Raw genomic sequence first — 18,184 nt, forward strand, 5'->3', positions numbered from 1 at the left:
GACCTTTTTCAAGGTCTCCAGAACCAAACTGATACTGTCGTCCACATACTAGATGCCAATAGGTGGACAAATAAGGGGCTACTTTGATTATGTCTGAACAGTATCTCCCCTGATGGTCAGCATGTTTTATTGTGACCTGGAACTATCACATTAGTTATAGCAATTGGTCCTTACCTTGACCCAGCATAGACTTTTCTCGGAAAGTAGCCATGGGACTTCCATGCTTTCTCTCCATTGATTTAAAGGTTACGGACTTCCAGGCCACTGAAACTGACCTCGATATGCTCTCATCTCAGCACAAGAGACCTTCACGGTATAGGAGAACCCAGATGGAACCATGACAAGTAAATGGGACTTGTGGAACCATGACAAGCAAATGGGTCAGAGCCACAGGTTAGTGGAATTCTTCCGCCCACACCCACCCACCCCTGGAGATCTAGGCAGGTTGTCAGTTTATCTCAGCCCCAAGGAGCATTCTTGAATCAGTGATATTTTATGAGATATCTGTGGTGCTGACATGTACAGGCTGTCCACCCTTTGCACTATAGAAATACTTTTTCAGGTTTGGCTGATGTAGTGATGTTAACTGGCTTTCCCTTGCACCTTTCCTGAGATCTTTCACTTTGTTTCATTTTTGTACCTGCTCAGGTTTTGGTGTGCACACATGCACACAACACTATTACCAGGGCTAGTCCTTGCTAGACTATGTTAAAAGAAGCTCCAGCAAAACACCAGCAAGTTTCCCCTGATTCTGAGACTGCAGCTCATTTTCTCTGAAAGCACATGATATTCAGAGTAAGCATCTCTTGAGAATACCAGAAATCTTGCAAAAATTCCCATCGTGGCATAATTTTGATCTAATTTGTATAGGAAATATGACAACTTTAACTGAATTTAAGATAGAAATGTAACCCATTTACAATACCTGTACACCCTCGATGAATAATAAGTTGCCATTTTCATGTGGTGCAAACGCATCTCCCAAGTTTGAATTTTGAGGATTTCTCACTTTGCAAATCCCTTGAGAATGAGACTCTCAAGAGGAAAGTAAGGAACAGTGAGAGGCAGCAAGTGGTTCGTGTGCCCCGCAGCTAATTTGAGCATCAGTGATACCCTAAGCAGTATCCTGCTGCCACCTATAATGAAGAACATGCTTATTTCTAATTTGTAGCATTTCTCCCCTTCCTGATTATACAATATGGGTTCATTCATTATTAATCTGGTTTGTCAGACAGCACGGCCCTCCAAGTGTCAGGCTTCCTTGTTTGCAGGCAGTGAGTTTGTGTAGGAGCAATGAAATTTCAGAATGCACAGATCAGTGAGTGCTCATCTGCACCTGATAGATAGACCAACTTAACAGCCTTAAAATAATTCTACACGAAGCAGCAGGAGACCTTTCTATATTTGTCCTTATTATTGGAAAGGAAATGGTCTAAAAAATATCATTACTTTTCTTCCAAACTGTACCTGATTTGAAAGGGAGTGAGGGAAAGGAAATGATCCCTCTTTGTCTACACCAAATATCTTAGGAATCAAAAACAGCAAAGGAGATATAACTCCAAGTTTACCGTTAAAAAGTCAATATTTTAACACACATTCACACACATGCACGCCCACATGAACATACACATACACACAATCATCCTTGCTTTGTGGAGCTTATAACTTAATGTTAACCAGATCATGATATTGTGTTGTGAGTGAAAAGAGTGCTGGACTTGCCAGTGAAGGTTCAGATTGATATGATTCTCAGGGAAGGGGCTCGAACAAGCAATCTGTTCATGGGTCATGTGACTGGGCTCCAGGATTCAGCTGGAGAGAAGGGAAAAGTAATGCTTTATGGGAAACAGACACAGGTACCATGCATTTCAAAACAGTAATTGTTATGTAAAAGACTGAGAAATAGATTCTAGCTGGTTTCCAAGTCATTTGAATGAGCACTGGAATTATTTTTCTTTTGTAACCACCTAGCTTTAGAGGAAGTGGGTATATAAAAGGACTGGGTGATAAAGTCTTGAACTAAATACAATGAACAAATTTCCATCCATGCCTGTTGAGAGGGTTTCTTGTTTGTTTGTTTGTTTGTTTAATACAGGTGTCACTTGACCTTTTCTTCCATGCACTCATCAGAAATCCAGCACTTCTGCAAACCAAAAAAATCTCTGGGCTGGTTCTTGCCCCTGGGATAGAGGTGCAGCAGGAAAATCATTCACAATTATGACTTCTGGACTAGCAATCTCCCTGGAGAGTGTTTGGGAAAAGAGGAAACAACAGTGGTGTGAGGTCTGTGAGGGATTATTTATATAGACTCACCAGCCAGAAAAATTAAGTGGACACTAGGTAGAGCCTGAAGCTGGCACAGGGACAAAGAGGCTAGATTGCAAACTATTGGGGATACGCAAGAAGTCTCATTTGCCTAAAGAGTGTAGTGATTAAAGCCTTGACACAAGGTGCCAAGATTTTCATCCCCTGAATTTAAAGGAAACAACAAAGACAATTTCTACTCTACACCAGTGGTTCTCAACAGGGGGAAGGGGAGCAATTTTGCCTTCCAGGGGACACTTGGCAATATCTGAAGACACATTTGGTTGTCACAACTGGGAAAGAGAGCATTGCTATGAGCAGAGAAGGAAAGAGAAAGAGGTTTGGAAAGAGCTAGCCAGTCTTTGCCATAACCTCACTGAGCATCAATTTTCTCATCTGTATGATGGGCATGATAACAGTTACCTTATTTGGTTATTGTAAATATTAAATGAGGTAATGTATGTAAAGTACTTATCACAGTGCCTGACACATAGTAATACCTCAACAAATTGTTGATATTATTATTAGCATTATTGTGTGATTCTTAGTAATGGTGTTTCATTATCAAGCCAAGGGAAAATGACTTGAGAATTTGGGGAGGCATTTCAAAATGAATTTCTGGCAAACCCCAAGTAAAGGATGCTCATGAAAAATTAAGTGAAGAGGGAAGTGAGAGCTCAATGTGACAACAGTGGAAGCTCCTGACTAAATCCCGTTTAGTAGAATTTTTACAAAATATGAAGAACATATTGCAACAGAAAGGTTTTTTTTTAAGGAGTATAAAACTGTTAGGACACTCTTGATGACTAAAGCCAGAGTAACACTGTCCAACGGAAGTGCAATGTGAATCCCGCTGGCAGTTTAAAATTTTGTAGTAACCACATTAAAAAAGCAAAAAGAAAGAGGATGATTAACTTTAATAACATATTTTATTTAACCCAACATATCAAACATATTATCATTTCAACATGTAACCAATATAAAAAATTACTAACCAGATAGTTTGCATTCTTTTCTTCATCAAATCCTTAAAATCGAGGGTATATTTTAGACTTACAGCACATCTTCATTTGCACTAGCTATGTTTCAAGTGCTTAATAGTGGCTAGTGGCTACCTTATTGGACAGCAAATATATAGAAGATGATTGTAAAAATGTCAGAGATGACAAAAATAAGTCTTTAAACCCATGTCCAGAGTGAGGAGGGTAAGAAAGAAAACACAAACCTGCTGACGTGGGAAGAAAATTTAATGTTAGTATTCCTCAACAATTTTTTTTAACTTACATCCTATCCTTTATGAAACTTATTACCCAGCAGGTATGGTTAGATCTCACTTTAGTATAAGGTATTTGAAGGCAAAGTATGTGATAAACTATGAAGAGATCATTTTGAGTGTTAATAATGAATTAAAGTATCTGTAGTTGGACTAAATACGTTTTAGGGAACTGAGAGACTCTTGAGTAGGTTGGAGGAATTGTGAATGGCAACAGGGGTGTGAAGAGACTAACACTAGGAATAAACAAATATGCCTTTTCAAAAGGAGGAGGACTTGTGGGCTCCTGTGCATACTCGATATACCTCTCTGTACTTCCTTGTGAAAACCAAACCCTGGGTCCTAGGTTTCTCACTTATAGACTCAGAGGTTGAATCACATGAATTCCATGGCCCCTTTGTGTTCTAACAGGTCTGAATCTGTAAGCTCATCCAGACTTGGAGTTTGAGCATTGAGAAAGGGAAGAGATGATCACTAGGGTCCAGAAATAGCTTATGAAAAACAAACAACACTGGCCTAACCTCATTTTCTCTTGTAGGAGGGTCTCTAGTCTAACATTGTCAGGGAAAGGCTAGGATCATAGCACATCTGGATTTTGGTGAGAGGTTTGGAACTTAATGTTTAATGAGCACCTACTATTTATTTAACATTAATTCAGCAGATACTTATTGGGAATCTACTATGTTTTAGACACTGAGGATATGACAGTAGAGAAGATGCTTCTTAAGAAACTAATGACACAAACTTGACTGTGGAACAATGTGGAAGGTACAAGGGAAGTATTCGGTTGGCCAAAATCCCGAACGAACTTTTTGGCCAACCCAATATATTTGAGAGGTCACTTAACTCAGTCATGAAGCATTACAGGAGGCTTTCTCTAGGAAATGACATCTATGTGGGCACCCAAAAGTGTTAGTAAGAAAAGACTTTAGGATGTGAGACCAGGAAGAATATCTCAGGAGGAAGAAACAGTAGTTTTGAAGGCTCAAAAGTTAAAACAGAGCTAATGTGTAGAAGAGCAGTGCTTCTCAAGCCCTAGGTGCACATAAATGAGTTAAAATGCAGATTCTGATTCTAAAAGTCTGGGTGGGGTCTGAGATTCTTCATTTCCAATAAGCTCCCAGGTAATGCTGATGCTGCCAGCCTGTGGACCTCACTTTGAGTAGCACCAGTGTCGAATACACAAAGGGAGAGGTCAGAGAGAGTGCTAAAGAGGTGAGCGTGGGGTGGATCATGAAGGACTTTGTAAGTCTTGTGAAGATTAAACAACATGCTACTGAACAGCCAGTGGGCCAAAGAAGAAATCAAAAGAGAAATCAAAAAATACTTTGAGACAAGTGAAAATGGAAATACACCAAAGTTTATTGGTTGCAGCCAAAGGAGTTCCTAGAGGGAAGTTCATAGTGATAATTGCATACCTTAAGAAATAAGAAAAGTCTCAAATAAATAACCTAACTTTACACCTCCAGGAGCAAGAAAAAGAGGAATAAACAAAGCTTAAAATTAGAGCAGAAATAAGTAAAATAAAGTCTAAAAAGATAATAGAAAAGACCAGTCAAAGTAGTAGATGATTCTTTGAAAAGATACACAAAATTGAAAAACTTTTATCTACACTCACCAAGAAAAGAAAAGGAACTCAAATAAATAAAATCAGGAATGAAAATCAAGGAGCTATGACCACTGATACCACAGAAATACAAAGGATCACAAGAGTCTTTTACATGACCAAAAATTGGACATCCTAGAAGAATTGGATAAATTCCTATAAACATACAACCTAATAACATTGAATTGAGGAAATAGAAAATCTGAACAGACTGATTACTAGCAAGAAGATTGAATCAGTAATGAAAAATCTCCCAAAAAACAAAAGTCCAGGACAAGAAGCCTTCATTGGTGAATTCTACCAAACATTCAAAGAAGAATTAATTTGACTCATTCTTAAACTCTTCAAAAAAAAAAAAAAAGAAAAAGAGGGAACTCTTTCAAACTCACTTTACAAGGCCAGCATTACCCTCATATCAAAACAAGACAAGGATGCCACAATAAAAGTAAATTATAAGTCAATATCCTTGATGAATACCGATGAAAAAATCCTCAAAGAAATACTAGCAAACTGAATTCAACAATACCTTCAAAACATCATACACCATGATCAAGTGAGATTCATTCCAGGGATGCAAAGCTAGTTCAATATCTGCAAATCAGTCAATGTGGTACACCACATTAACAAAATGAAGGATAAAAATGATACAATCAATAGATGCACAAAAAGCATTCAAAAGAATTCAACAGCCATTTATGATTAAAAACTCTCAACAAAGTGAGTATAAAGGGAATGTACCTCAACATAATAAGGGCCATGTATGACAAGCCCACAGCTAACATTATACTCAATTGCAAAAAACTCAGCTTTTCTTTTAAAATCAGAAACAAGACAAGAATGATCACTCTCACCACTTTTATTCAGCATAGTATTGGAAGTCCTATCCAGAGCAATCAGGGTAAAAGAAGAAATAAAAGGCATCCAAATTGGAAAGGAAGAAGTAAAACTGTCACTATTTGCAGATAACATGATATTATATACAGAAAACCCTAATACCTCCATCAAAAAACTATTAGACTAATAAACAAATTCAGTAATGTTACAGGATACAAAATCAATACACAAAAATCTGTTGCATTTCTATATACTAAATAAACTATCAGAAAAAGAAATTAAGAAAACAATCCCATTTACAGTTGCATCAAAAAGAATAAAAGTACTGAGGAATAAACGTAACCAAAAAGGTGAAAGACCTGCATACTCAAAACTTCAAGACTTTAAGGAAAGAGATTGTAGAAGTCATGAATAAATGGAAAGATATTCCATGTTCATGGATTTAAAGAATTAATATTGTTAAAAATGACCATACTACCCAGAGCAATCTACAAATTAAATTCAATCCTCATCAAAATTCCAATGACGTTTTTCACAGAAATAGAACAAATAATCCTAAAATTTGTTTGGAACCACAAAAGACTCTGGATAGCCAAAGCAATCTTGAGAAAGAAAAGCAAAGCTGGAAAGCATCATGCAATCTGTTTTCAAACTCTATTACAAAGCTATAATAATTAAAACAGAATAGTATTGGCATAAAAACAGACACATAGGTCAACAGAACAAAATAGAGAGCCCAGAAACAAACCCATACATATGGTCAATAAATTTATGACAAAGGAGCCAAGAATATACAATGGGGAAAGGACAGTTTCTCCAGTAAATTGTGCTTAGAAACTGGATAATCACATACTAAAGAATGAAACTAGACCACTATCTTATATCATACACAAAAATTAACTCAAAATGGATTAAAGACTTGAACATAAGACTAGAAACCATGAAATTCCTAGAAGAAAACATAGGTGGTAAGCTCCTTGACATAAGTGTTTGTGATGACTTTTTGACTCTGACACAAAAAGTAAAAGCAGCAAAAGTAAAAATAAATAAGCTAAAAACATAAAATTAAAAAGCTTCTGCACAGCAAAGAAAACCAACAAAATATAAAAAGGCAATCTACTTTGTCTTTGGGATGAATGGGAGAAAATATTTGCAAATTATATATCTGACAAGGGGTTAATATCCAAAATATACAAAGAACTCATACAACTAAATAGCAAAAAAAAAAAAAAGCCAAAACAAACAAAGACAATCCGATTAAAAAATGGGCAGAAGATCTGAATAGACATTTTTCCAAAGGAGACATACAAATGGCCCACAGACACATGAAAAGATGCTCAACATCATTAATCATCAGAAAAATGCAAATCAAAAGCACAATGAGATATCAACTCACACCTGTCAGAATGCCTAATCAAAAAGACAACAAATAACAAGTGTTGCCAATGATGTGGAGAAAAGGAAACCCTTGTGCACTGCTGGTGGGAATGTGAATTGGAGCAATAACTGTGAAAAACAGTATGGAGGTTCCTCAAAAAATTAAAAATAGAACTACCATAGTATCCAGCCATTCCACTTCTGGGTATTTATCAGAAGAAAATGAAAACACTAACATGAAAAGATATATTTACTTTCATGTTCTTTGCAGCACTATTTACAATAGCCAAGAAATGGAAACAACTTAAGTGTCCATTAGGGGATAAATGGATAAAGAAAGTGTGGTATTTATATACAATGGAATATTATTCAGCGATTAAAAAGAATGAAATCTTGCCATTTGTGACAACATGGATGGACATTGAGGGCATTATGCTAAGTAAAATGAGTCAGACAGAGAAAGACAAATACCATGTGATCTCTTTCATATGTGGAATCAAAACATAAAACAAAACAAAACCCAAGCTTATAGATACAGAAAACAAATTGGTGTTTGCCAGAGAGGTGGGGGGTGGAGAGTGGGAGAAATGGGTGAAGAGGAGTCAAAGCAGTGGAAAAAAGGAGACCTTCCAGATGATTGTAAGTGCAGCTGGGTTTCTTAAACTTATACTGAGTTGCTTTCCAACGTTAAGTGTTTGAAGTAACCTCTCATCATCCCCAGGTTCCTAATGTGTACAATTGTGCAGTCAACCCCCCCCCCCGCGCCCCCCCGCCCCAGCATCACAATAAGACATTTCCTACTTTTTCATCTTCCGGTTTCTGGGGCACAGGTTCTTTTGTGATGCCACCTAGTGGAAAGCCAACAGTGCCTATGAGATGGTGTGATTGGTCTTACAAGAAGGGCTTGTTAGATGCAAAAGCCACGCAGTTAACAAGCACAAGACTCAGTGGCACAAAGGTCAACCAGCTTTTTCTTAATTGAAGAAAAAGCAAACATGCATGTTCCTTATATAAACACCGATATTTAACATTTAACTCAACCCTCATGATTCATTAAGAAAAGGAAATTCAATAAAGTCAGGCAGATGTGACTACAGGAAAAACTACCTCCCATGAATCTGGCTGTTTTCAGAACTCTGAATAAAAGAGAAGTCGGTTCTTGAAATAAAATGCCAAATATAGATGGTGACCATCATTATAAATATTTTCTTTTGTTTTTAATCCTAGAGTGACTATCTTTTGTATCTTAAACTACCATGTTTCTTCAGTCCCTTGAAATACTTATTAAAGAACCTCACTGTGTGAACTTTAAACTCCTGGGTCAGAAAGTAAAGGGTGATGGCTAAGATCCTAGATATTTCTGATTTCTAAAAACAAAAATTGATTTTTGGGAGACATATTTGGTGGGTCAGAATTTGTGGGAAATGAAGTAGGCACAATGAATTGGTAGCACAGAGGAGACAGAAAATAATGGAAAACAGACATAAGAACTGGAAAAGTACAGCCGTCTGGGACCATTTAGTAAAGGGGCAGACAGTTCTACACACCTTAACAGTCCCTGGGGCATCCCTGGGTCGAAGGTCATAATCTATTTTATAAAGCTTTCCATCCAAATAAGTTTTAAAAGATGCCACTAATAGTGTTTGTGCCTAAAAGGCATAAAAGGCACTTTGTAGGGAGTGAACAAGGGATGCTTGGGAGGAGAGAGACATTTAGGGATTTAAAAACCTTGAGGGTTTGAGGGGGAGATGGAAACAAGAAGTGGTCGGCAATAGTATTTGCATTCTCTAACGTTACATAGCACTAGGCACATTGTTTTAAACAGTCGGTTGTGGGCAAATTATAAGGAAAATGAAAAGAAGTACAATCACATGCTGAAAAGTTGCCGTTTCAGCTTTTCAGCCTGACTTGAGCCCTAAGCAATAAGACAGCAGCAGGCTTGATAGCAGCCTTCAAGGCTTCCCCTTGGAATTAAGAGCAGCAGCCTCACCATTTCCTCTTCCAGCCAAGTCTTCATCCTGCTGAGCCAAATAAATACCATTGAGGTCATTTTTCTTTTCCCTCACTCTAATGCAATTAGGGACAAGAGGGTGTGAGCTTGGAAGACGAAGGCCGACAGCTGAAGTCTGAAGGACTCTGTCAAGCCTACCAAAAAGCAGGTCAGAGACTTCATACAGAAATAGAAGCAATCCCTGAACTCATGGTTAATGAAGTGACAGTGAATGGGACCATGCCAATATCCCATCTACAACGTGAACTCAAGCACTATTTAAAATGATGCTTACTGGTTCCTCCATTATTTAGGCGGTCTCGTGCATGCCATTTCTTCCTAGCTAACCCCGCCAATATTCTAAAGAACATGATTAGGATCATTATAATTCATTGCAGTTAATTACTCCATTGCTTCCACCAGAAGCACATCGGACCTAGCAGAGTTCTTAGCTGCTTTAAAAAAGTACCTATGGTACTTTTTTGTTTAAATATGGTTCAGACACTCAAAACCTTGGAGGCAAAATTGGAAGGGATCTTAGGACCATGTGAACTGGATGCAGAAGAAAGCAGAGGTTATAAAGCTTATGGTATAATACTTGATGTCATGTACCCAACGTTTCTGCTTTCTCTCTGTTTAGTCTGCAGGGGAACTTTGTTATAAACTGAAGTGTGTCAGGATACTTTGTGACTCACTTATGATGGAATTAGAATATTTAGTGAATTTGAGGATTCATTGCTAAAGTGAAAAGAGTGAAATCCTCTCTTCTCCCTTCCCTCTTTCCTTCCTTCCTTCCTTTCGTACTCCCATCTCTCCTTCCTCCCCTCATCCTGCTGTTCTCCCTCAAAAATCTTTTTGTGCTTCGGTAAGCAACGTGTTCAATCTGGAAGCAAAAATCTAGGTGTCTGATTTCACGCCCTGATATGATACGATCAGACTTGAGTTTCATAGGTGACATCTGTGTAGAGGATTAAGCTGAAAATTGGGCTAAGATGGTCAGACCAAAATGCTATGGCAAGGAGTGTGAGCTTTCTCATCCACTGTACTATAAGGAATCATTCAAGGTTTTATATGCAATGCAAGTTATTATATTAGATTTAGGGTTTATGACTTTTATTTTTGAAAGAAACTTAGTATCATACAATTGATGTTAACTTCAATTCATTATATTTGCTAACAAGAAGTGCTATATACAATGTAGTAAAGCATTCTTTTTTGCTTCCAGTTTTCCATGGCACTCCTACATCCCACATCCTAAAAGTCTCCATGGAATTGTTAACTGTGGTAAAGTCAGAAAAATCTGCAGCAATTAGATTTTGTTATCAATGATTTACTAAAAAAATTGTTATACATTTTTTCCAATGTTGTAAAAATTATGTATCAGGGCATCATTAACCAGTTAGATACAGCCCTTTGGTTTACAGAGAAGCAGCAAAATTTAGTTGGAAAGGCATTGGTTTTGGACTCAGCTGGGTCAAGTTCTGAATTTTCTATGTGACCCTAGGTGAGTTGCTTTTATTATCTGAGATTCATTTTTTTTAAACTATAAAGTTGGAACCACAGGATCATTTTTTTAAATAAAAATTTTATACAAAAATTTAAAGGTTACTTTCCATTTACAGTTATTACAAAATACTGGCTATATTCCCTGGGTTGTACAATACATCCTTGAGCCTATCTTACACCCAATAGTTTGTACCTTCCACTCCCCCTACCCCTATGTTGCCCCCGCCCCCCAGTAACCACTAGTTTGTTCTCTACATCTATGAGTCTGCTTCTTTTATGTTATATTCACTAGTTTGTTGTATTTTTTAGATTCCACATATGAGTGATATCATACAGTATTTATCTTTCTCTGTCTGACTTATTCCACTTAACATAATGCCCTCCAAGTTCATCCATGTTGCTGCAAATGACAAAACTTCATTATTTTTCATGGCTGAATAGTATTCCATTGTGTATATATACTATATCTTCTTTATCTGTTCAACTGTCAATAGAAACTTAGGTTGTTTCCATGTCTTGACAGTTGTAAATAATGCTGCTATGAACGTTGGGGTGCATGTATCTTTTCGAATTGGTGTTTTTATTTTTATTTTTGGATATATCCCACAGGGTCATTTTGAGGATTACATAAAATTATTTATATAAAGCACTTAGCTAATATTTGGTATGTAGTAGTAGTGATGATGATGATGATGATGGGGACAGAGGTGATGATGGTGATGGTAATAATGATGGTGATGACGGTGATGATGATGTTCGTGAAGAATGTGGTGTCCCTTCTGAGAGGTAGTGTGGTGTCACTGGTTAAAAGAGTAGATTTAGTGGGAAAAAGCATAGATTTAACAGCCAGACTTCTTGGGTTCAACTCCTGGCTATACCAGGAGTTATGTAGCTATGTAGTCTTGGGTAACTGTGCTAGTTATCTTTTGCGTCATAACAAATTATGCTAAAATGATTGACTTAAAACAACATATATTATCTCATAGTTTGGGTTGATCAGGAATGAAGGAACAACTTAGTTGTGTCCTCTGCTTGATAGTCCCTCAAAGACTGCAATCAAGGCATTGGCCCAAGGTCTGGGATCTCATTTGAAGCTCGATTGGGGAGGGATCCACTTCCACGCTCACTCATGTGGTTTTTGGCAAGACTCTGTTCCCTGACAACTGTTGAGTTGAAAGCCTGAATTCCTTGCTGGCTGTTGGCTGGAGGCTGCCCTCAGGTTCCTTGCCACATGGGCATTTCCAACAGAGTAGCCATCAAAGCCAGCAGAATAAAAGTCTCTAGTAAGACAGATGTCCCAGGCTCTTATAACCTAGCCATGGAAATGACATCCCATCACTTTTTTTTCTGTATTCCATTTGAAGTGAGTCATTAGGTCCAGCCCACAGCCAAAGGGAGGAAATTACACAGAGTGTGAGTATCAATTGGGGGTCATCTTAGAAGTCACCTCCATAGCAAGTTACTCAGTCTCGCTATACATCAGTTCTTCCACGTGTTAAATGGAATTAATAATCATAACTACTCAATAAGGCTATTGTAAAGATTAAAGGTAATATTGTTTAAATGATTAAACAAGTTAATAAACAAGTGAAGTATCTGTGCCTGTCATGTAGTAAGCACTCAGTAAATGTTTGACATTATTTTTGAAAGATAGCAATTTATAGCTCCTTTACCTGTTATCAAAGCATTTGCTCAACCTGCTTAACAGCCTTTGTCTCTCTGTATCAAAAGGTGGTTGTTGCATCACCAGTTTATAAAGAAAAATGGCAACAAATTTCAGGGGAAGAGGGTGGTGTGGGGACGCCAAAGGAGCACTGTAGAATGACGCTCAAGTCCAAGTTCTGTTTTTCTCTTAATAAGATGTGTAGTGTGGGCAGGTCACTTTATCTCTCTGGGTCACTGTGTCTTTATCTGTGAAATGAGTGCTTTAGACTTTTTCAGGAGTGATATTTGTGATATTTTGCAACTGCTTGGGGCCAGGCACTGGCCAATCAGAACAGGGGCCACCACGAGCATGGTGTTGCCATGCTCGTGTGAACTGGCTGCAGTCCCTTCTCGTCCCAAACATGTATGATCCCAGGGACCCATTTCCAAATCACTTAATGATGGGGTCCACACAGCCCCTAAGTTTTGTTCCTCTTATTTTTATAACTTTACCGAAGTGGCTTATAAGCCAGCATACTAAAACAATCTAAATAAAAGGCCATTTAATATGATATGATTATCCTGTTCTGTGGGTTTAAACGGTGTGAGCCAGTGTATCTGGAATATAATCATTGTATTTGGTTCAGGAGCTAATCCCATTAAGTATGTTTTTGGGTTTTTTTTTTTTGTGGTACGCGGGCCTCTCACCGTTGAGGCCTCTCGCGTTGCGGAGCACAGGCTCCGGACGCGCAGGCTCAGCGGGCGCGGCTCCGGACGCGCAGACTCAGCGGGCGTGGCTCCGGACGCGCAGGCTCAGCGGCCATGGCTCACAGGCCCAGCCGCTCCGCGGCATGTGGGATCTTCCCGGACCGGGGCACGAACCCACGTGCCCTGCATCGGCAGGCGGACTCTCAACCACTGTGCCACCAAGGAAGCCCCCATTAAGTATGTTTTTTAAAACTCAACAAATGTTGTTTCAGAGACTCATTACCAGGATGAAAATTCTAATCTGTGTTTGTTTCTGGCAGGCCTTCTGGATCCTCCTCAAGAAGCTCACATATGCCTCAAAGAAAAATGTCACCCAGCAAGGTAACAATGTCATTGCTCCAGTAGTGTCTGTTGTCCATCAGACTCCACTTGTGACTCGCCTCTTCCCTAATGCTTGCTAAGTACTTGATACTTTCCTACACAGGAAGCTTATATGAACTAATTAACATTTAATGAGAGGAAAGCAACTGATTAGAATGCTTTTTGTGGTGCTTTAGCTAATATGTTTACCTGTGCTTGTCTTATTAGGACTATCTTCAACATTCAGATACTTTGGCAGGAATATCTTAAGCCATATGACCATTTTATGTTTTTAAAGATTGATTTTGTTAAAGCCAGGTGGCAGTTGGTTTTATTAAAACCAATGTGATCGTTATTTTTGTGTGTCAATTTGACTAGGCTAAGGGATGCCCACATAGCTCATAAAACATTACTTCTGGGTATGTCTGTGAGAGTTTCTGGAAAAGATTAGTATTTGATTTAGTAGACTGAGTAAAGAGATTCACTCTCACCAATGTGGGTGGGCTTCATCAAATCCACTGAGGGCTAGAATAGAACAAAAAGACAGAGGAAGAGCAAATTCCCTCTCTCTTTTCTTGAGCTGGGATGTTCATCTTCTCCTGCCTTTGGACATTGGAGGCTCTGGTTCTCAAGCCTTCAGACTCTGGAACTGACACCAGCAGCCCCCTGGTTCTCAAGTCTTTGACCTTGGACTGGGAGTTACACCATTGGCTCCCCTGGTTCTAGGACCTTTGCACTTAGACTGAATACACCACCAGCTTTCTGGGCTCTTCAGCTCGCAGACAATAGATTGTGGGACTCTTCTGCCTCTATAACCCATGAGGCAATTCCTATAATAATCCTCCTTATATATAGCTCTGTATCTCCTATTGGTTCTGTTTCTCTGGAGAACCCCAAATAATACAGCCAGATAACATAACATATAAACGTACTTAAACAGGGCCATGTAAGCTGAACTGGGTTGCAAAACAAGAAAGTGAAAGAATGAGTAAGGGCTCAGCTCTCACGCTGCTGTGCCATGGAACATGGAACCCTCACTTTCCCTCAGGATATGTCATGGTGCTACTTGTCTGGTGTGACATAAGGAAGAGATAAGAGTACCGGTATCAGCCTATTTATTAGATGTTAGAAACACTGAATTTCTGTCTTATTTTAAAGTGGAATCACTATGCCAGGAGAAGTTCTCCTATCTTCTTCCCATTCCCCAGTGGATTGCCATGAGCATCCCCCTCAAAAACCATTGGTTTAGATTTTTGTCTGAAGACGCAACCTGGCCAGTTCTGTTTATACTGGAATAAGCCTCCAGTGGTCTCGTTTATTCCTGTCAGTTCCCAGCTCCTTGACCAAACTTCAGAGAGCTGTGCCGGGAAGCGTATTTAGCTGGGAGTGTGGCATTCCTTTGCCACATGCACAGCAAATGCAGCTGCAGCCTCCATGGAGCTGTTCAGTTCAGTTCTGATCTCCCCAGTTTCCCACAAACCACAAGTGAGCTAAAAGTTCAGCATTTCTCAGTGCCCAGTGGGACCTCCAAGAACAGGAAGCCTCTTCAGTATATAGACATCTAAACTTCCTGCTGTTAGACATTTGTCCTTTTTTGCCATCAGGAAGGCGAAAGAATGTGGGTTTGGTCATCAGACAAATGTGAGTTCAAGTCCATGTTATAGCTGTGTGACCTGGGACAAATCCCAGCCTCTCTGAGCTTCAATCTCTTCCTCTTTTAATGGGTATAATAATACCGACTCTACTAGATTTTTGTGAGATTTAGGGATAATATATGCCTGATGGTAGGCATTCAGTACACGCTAGCTATTGTTACTCATTGTTACTGTTGAAATTATTCAAATTCTTTTCTTAGAGAATATTCTCATATAAATTAAAATTTGTGTCAGAAATAAATTTTATTTGTAGACATTACCTACGTCCTAAGGCTGAAATAGATCACAGATCATGGATAAGGATCTATAGGGGACTGGTGGGGAAGGACTGGCTGTGGGGTAGGTCCCAGGGGCTTGGTGAGACTCAGTGGCTGACAGACATTGAGACAAATGTCTGAATATAATGGAGCAGAAAGCCAAGGTCCAACTGGAGATTTAGTCATAGTTAAAACACAGAAGTGCAGCGAGGCTGTGAGGAAATCTAAGCCTCATACATGCTCCGTGGAGGTGGAGCTTAGTGCTTGTTGGGTGTCCTGTTTTAAAGGAGCTGAAATAAAACCAGAGGCAGGAGAGCAGGGCACCTTGCCACGGTGTTCACCCTTTCATCAGTCCTGTGTTAATTAGATGTTATAACAAACACACTCCCAATTGCAGTGGCTTAAGACAAATGATTTATTTTTCACCCCCTTTACAGTTCAGTGTGAACTGATGAGTAAGCAGCCTTCCACATGTACCTTCAGGGAACCAGAGTCCTCCCATCTCGTGGCTCCACCTTCCTCTGGGTCCTCTCAATTCAGTTATATGTGGGGAAAAAGCAAGGATCAAGTTTGGGAAATTTTTATGGGCAAAGTTTGGAAGGAATGCATGGCACTTCTGTTCACATGCCCTTGGCCAAAACTCAGTCATATGGGTTCATCTAACTACGGAAGAGGCTTAAATGATATAGCCATGTTACCTCAAAGGAGAAAATAGAAATATTGTTGAATACTTGTAATTTGCCATAAATGGCTTTTAAACAACCTACAGTAAGCAAGCACTTTCCTGTCAATACCCAAGACACACACACACACACACACACACACACACACACACAAACTTATAAAACAATACTTGTTCCTGTTATATAAGATACCCTTTGATATTTTCTATTCTATTGTATTTCACTTAAAAATACTGGTTGTGCTATGTTAATTTCACAGTCTGGCAGAATGAAAAATGCTATTCTGGATTGTAAGCCTGAATATAATATTCTACTAGTTATTACTAGAGAGAGAGAATGAGACCCTGCTTACAGTGATAAGGATCTGGGTTGCCTAAAAGCACTTTCTGGGGGGTCCTGAGATAAAAAATATTCTGTCCACAGACAGCAGAGTTCCATGACACCACCTGTGTAGTATAGGGTTCAACGTGGGATGAGACACAGTGTTCAAACATTTCTCTTTCAACACAACAGCCTTGAAATGTTGTTAAAAATAAAGGCAGGACATAAATAAACATAGAGCTCTGATGCTGGGTGAATGTTTCTCCTTATCTCTCCCAACATTTATAAGTTGTGAAACAGAATGCCTTTCTCATTAGCTGTCCTCCATACCCCCTATCTCCCCACACCCATCCAAGTGAGCAATTGGTATCTCATACTTCAGATACACTATTTTAAGAAAGTGACCCATGGACCAGTGAAACTGGAAAATTACTCTTGTAGGATGAATCATGGATGTACATTATATGTACTTGGATTTTTATATTGCAGTGTAAATATGCAGGCCTCCATAGTTCATTGCACAGAACTTGCTTGGTATTACAGAGGTACTGACTTTCTACATGGGAATTGGGGTTGAGAGCTTTATGGAGAAGGGAAAAATCAAATCAGGCATACTAAAAGACTTTGTATATGTGTTTTTGCTCTATGCAGAGAAATTCTAGGTATCAAGTCCCATTCACATCTCCAAATCATATAGTACATGTGAAGTGAGTTGTGCAGCATCTAATCTGGGAATACCCTTTTCAAACCCTCCCTGCTCTCCCGTGACTAGTCAGCTAGCCTTAGAATAAAATTTATTTTTCGTAGCATGGTTATAGTCTACTGCTGAATATTAAAGTAACCTGGCTTTATATATGGGTTGCTGGTTTTCTAATCTTTAGAAGTCCATTACAAAATGAACTACTAGGTGACGGGCAACATGAAACAAAACCCAAATTGGCTACATAAAAATAGCAGCCCGTGTGTGTAGAGAGTATAAATTAGCTTTCACGTAACAAAACTTCACTCGCAGGTGTGTACTTAATGAGTACATGACATATCAATAGAAACAGTAAGAGGTAAATTTTCAAATGACTGAGACGATCAAACCCCAAGGTTTGATGAGCAGAGACCCTGAGAATGTTGCTTTATGTATCACTGTAGGCTCCAGATCCCTAAGATGTACCACCAGGCAAATACTTAAGTTACATCATTCTGGTCTCTTTTTTTACATTAGATTTAGTATCACTGCAAATTGGTACTAAATGCTTTTGACCATCCTGACACCTGTCTCTCTTTAGGGTGACTTCATTTGGACCAGGTTAATTTGCAATGGCTGGGACTTTTCTTTTATGATTTACAGCATTATATTCAGGGTTAAATTGGCCCAACGAGAGCCTTCCCCATGTCCCTACCTACTGAAAAAGACAACACTGAACACTGTTGTTTCCATCAATGACAACATAATTATAATGAGAATGGGGGAGTCTTCAGTTTAAGCTGAGGACCACACAGACCTACCTTCCTTTGCCTGTCAGAGTCTTCAAGGAAAAATAAAACAACAGGAAAGGATAGCAGTTGATCATTGAAACTCTGAAGCTTTGATCATATTTTTTCAAGTGATAAAACAGCATTAACATATGCTTTATCAATGAGCCTTTCAAGTATCTAAGGAATGAAAATGTAG

This window comes from Leucopleurus acutus (genome assembly GCF_964270905.1).
Source record: "Leucopleurus acutus genome assembly, chromosome: 5".
Lineage (NCBI taxonomy): Eukaryota > Metazoa > Chordata > Mammalia > Artiodactyla > Delphinidae > Leucopleurus > Leucopleurus acutus.